Raw genomic sequence first — 4,305 nt, 5'->3', positions numbered from 1 at the left:
CATGGAGCTCCGGGGACAACAGTCTCCGTAGGTCCTCCTGGGCCGGGGGACTCTTCAAGGCAACCCTCAGCCCAGCCTGCCCGCAGCCATGGGCGTCACCCCACCCCACCCTCCCCCATCTGCTCAGATATGGAGTCCTCGGAAGCCTCTGTGGGGGGCTGGGGGGACCCCTGCAGCCTGGGCCCGCCTTCAGGACCTGCTCTCTCACCGCAGCTTTCTCAGGCAGATCCGAGAGCGAAGCAGGGCTGCAGCCCGCTTGCCCCACACCTCGCACCCCTCCCCAGGGCACCCCGTGCTCTGCTGAATGCCGCCAGCTTCAGGACACAGTTGGTCCCAGCACAGAGGCTTCAGAGCCGCTTCTGGGTCCTCCCCTCCCCTCGCAGCCTCCCTCTCCCTCAGCCGGGCTCCAGCTGAGTGGGCAACTGAGAACAGGTCAGGTTGCTGAGCCACTAGGGCCTCAGGAAGGGCTGGGGCCCGTAAGGCTGGAAGCTGGGGGGCTGGGGGCCCCTGGGGGAGACGCAGGGCCAGCCAGTCATGACCTTCAGTCTCCATCTCACCCACCCGACTGCAAGCCGTGCCGCTGGGGACTTCCCTGGTGGTCCAGCAGTTAAGACTCTATGCTCCCAACGCAGGGGAGCTGGGTCTGATCCCTGGTGGGAGAACTAGATCCCGCATGCCGCAACTAAAGGCCCTCATGCCGCAACTAAAGATCCTGCATGCCGCAACCAAAGACCCGGCACAGCCAAATAAATAATATTAAGAAAGAAAGAAAGAAGGAAAGAAAGAAAGAAAGAAAGTCCCGCCGCTGCTCCGCGATGACAAGTCAGAGCACGATTCCCTGCCCAGGCCGCCCAGACCCACCTCTGGCCTCCCCGGGACGCGCTGGCCTTTTGTTTCCATCCCGCGCTGACCCACCTGCTCAAGCCCTTTGCCTCGTTGCGTCTCTTCCACCTCTGAGCTTCTGCTGGTCATGCTGTCCCCTGAGCCACATCACTTAACTCTTTTCATTACACAATATACATAATTGCTGTTGCCGGTTTATCGTTATATTTAGTGGTTCCTGTGGCTCTTCACAGAGTTGCTCATCTCAGGTTAGTCTCAAGCCAACACACTGTCTGTGGGTCCCAGGGCAGAACCTCCCAAAGGCCCACCTGGAAGACAAAGCTGCTGCATCCTGGCATTGTTCAAATTCCAAGGCAGAGTTTGGATGCGTGGCTTCCCCTAGGCCACCATGGTTTCCAGTGGACGGTCACTGAGCACTGACATGAGACAGCATGACAGGCTTCTTGGACAACAGTCAGTGGCTTCTTTAGCAGGAGTATCATTAGACACTGGTGCCAGGGGTGCCCAGCGCAAGCCCGGAGCTTAGGCCAGGAGGAACGGGAAACGGAAGTAAATGGAAGCAGGAAAGAAAGTCGCTAAACACAAGATGGGGGGGAGAGAAATGCTGAGGCCAGAGGGAGGGCGAAGCAGGATCCCCGCTGGCACTCGACATTCAGGATGTCTGGAAGGAGGTAGGCAGCTTTGCCAGATTCCCGAGGGCACTTGCAGGATCAAGATTTGGGGGCAGGGCCCAGGGGTAGGGGTGAGGGGGGCTGGCAAATGAGTCCCATGGGTACCAGGGAAAGGGGAGGAGTAGAAAGGGGTCTGGAGTGACCGCCTATGCCGTCAGCCGGATCCTGGAAAAATCAGGTGGGTGCTCACCAAGCTGGTCTAGTGTCTCAACACCTGAGTTGTTGGTGGTAACAGCACGTTTCCTCTTGTGTCCTGGAGTCCTGCTGGACAATTCAGCCAACGAACTTTGTGTAAGAAGAGAGAGAAGGGAGCAAAAACAAGCAAACAAACAAACAAGACCCTGCCCTTATAAAGCCTAAGATCTGGTGGGAAGATGGACAAGTAAACAATTTTAAATAGTGTGAGAAAGAAGGTAAGAGATGCCTGACCCAGTTGTACTATGAGAGCAGAGGGGAGAGGCATCTAGGTCAGAGCCTGTGTGTGTATGTGTGTGTGCGCGCGTGTACACACGCTCACGCAAGAACACTCCTGTGTACGTGAATGTCAGCTCCCAGATAACAGCAGGCAGATACCCAGGACTTGCTGTGTGTTGGGCAAGGGGTTGCGAGCTCTTCATGAACCAACCCACCTAATCCTCCCAACACGATGAGGCCCCACGTGCTCTCCATTTTAGAGACGACTCAACTAAGGCCCCCGGAGCTCTTAACCAGTTTGCTGTTGGGCTTCTCATTCATACTTCACAGAGAGTCTGCAGACGACACATTATTTCAGTTTTACAGATGAGAAAGTGGATTCCAAACGATTAAGCACTCCACCCAAAGTCACCCAGCTAGTAAGTGAGCTGGGAAACGTGACCAAGCTTGCCCAAATTCAACATCCCGTGCTTGGTCTGCTTTCATCAATAGAGACAAATGCTCCACCTTTCTGTGTCTTGGTGTTTAGTTTTGTTTTGTTTTTTGGTCACGCCGCACGGCTTACAGGATCTCCTTTCCCTGACCAGGGATTGAACCCGGGTTACGGCAGTGAAAGCCCGGAACCCTAACCACTAAGCCACCAGAGAACTCCCTGTGCCTTGGTTTTGCCACCCATGAAATAGGAGAAAAGCATCCTAGCCTCAAATGCAAAAAGTGGTCCTAGCCTGGCAGTCGTTGGAAGATCTACCTCTTTGGGGTGGAGGTAGGGTGAAAAATTTCAAAACTGACCCTGGCCTTCTGGGACCCTTGCTGGAGAATTCTGGAAAACAGCTTCATTCCTGTCTTGAGCAGATCTGACAAGGCCAGAGGGGAAAGTCTGAAATAGAGCCGGCTGGCCTCAGCCTCTGTAGGGTCAAGGGTGCTGTTTGTCTAGCTCTGAATAACCCATTCTATGGGGAATATCCTGGGAATTTCCTTATGTGGCAGGGCTGGATGATTTCACTACATCAAGTGAACTCTCCTCCCTGTCCCTAACACCAGTGACAAGAAATGGCACTATTTCACTTTCTTCTTAAAGAGAAAATGTGAAAGAGATTTAAAGGCATGGAAGGTTATTACAAGGAAGGTGGGAACCAGTTCATCTCCATCTGTACTGAGGTTTGGAAAAGAGGGCAGGGATTTTGAATACAGCTACAGGGATTTAGATTAGACATAAAGAAGAACTTCCTGGTAAGGTGGAGGGATGCTGGAACAGATTATGCCAGGTTCCAGGGAGCAAACTGTGGATCTGTTGAGACCAGTGCTGTCCAAGAGAAATATAATGGAGCCGTACATGCAACTTTAAATTTTATAGTTGCCATATTAAAAAAGTAAAAATAAACAGGTGATGTTAATTTTTATAACACATTTTCCCAAGAAAAAGAAAAAGGGGCTTCCCTGGTGGTCCAGTGGTTAAGAAAGACTCTGCGCTCCCAATGTGGGGGGCACGGGTTCGATCCCTGGTCAGGGAGCTAAGATCCTGCATGTCACTGCCACACGGCATGGCCAAAACAAAAAACAAAAACAAAACAAGCAAAAAAACCAAACAAAACAAGAAGCACATTTTACTGAACCCAACAGATCCAAAATATTATCAGTATAAATAATGTAATCAACATAAAAATAATTAATGCGATAGCTCACATTGCTTTTGGTATTGTTTTCAAAATCCAGTACGTATTTTACACCTATAGGGTATCTCAGTTCAGACGGGCCACACTTCCATTGCTCAGTAACCATGTGTGGCCAGTAGCCATGGCATCAGTCAGCACAAGCCTAGAATCACTAATGACTGACACCCCATGGCAGATATGAGATGTAGTCTGGTTTTACCTAAGGGCAGAAGGTTCTCCAGGAGACCTGAGGGCCTATGAGGGTGAAGGCCAAGAAAGCGGTATCTCCTGGAGCCCTCTCAGCCTTCCTCGTTGCTAGAAACACAAAGACCCATCGCCCTCTGACAGTTCCGAGAACCCACTCGGCAGGGCTCTGGGTTCCCTTTCAGTAGAGGAAACCCTGACCCCTCGGGTCTGTCAGATGCAGGGTTTGGTGACTTGTTGACCCCAGTGAGTTAACGCTGTCCGGGAGAGCAAGGAAAAGGGTTCCGTCCTGGGTGGGTGAGGAGCTCTGTTCTCTCCACGTCTTGCTGGTGTGAATGACTGGTCATGGGGTGGGGGGGAGCCAGGTCGGACAGAGGGGATGGAGATCTACCCCGTCTGGGGTGCAATGTGGGAACGTCAGCCCAGGCCCAGGCTAGCCCATCTTGCCCCCGTCCGCGGCATCTCCTCCAGGTACCAGAATGGCCCTCCCCCTCACCTTGTTCTCATCCTGCACGATGTCA

This window comes from Balaenoptera borealis, assembly GCF_965194805.1.
Source record: "Balaenoptera borealis genome assembly, chromosome: 13".
Taxonomy (NCBI): Eukaryota; Metazoa; Chordata; class Mammalia; order Artiodactyla; family Balaenopteridae; genus Balaenoptera; species Balaenoptera borealis.
Note: the sequence above shows the minus strand (reverse complement) of the source record.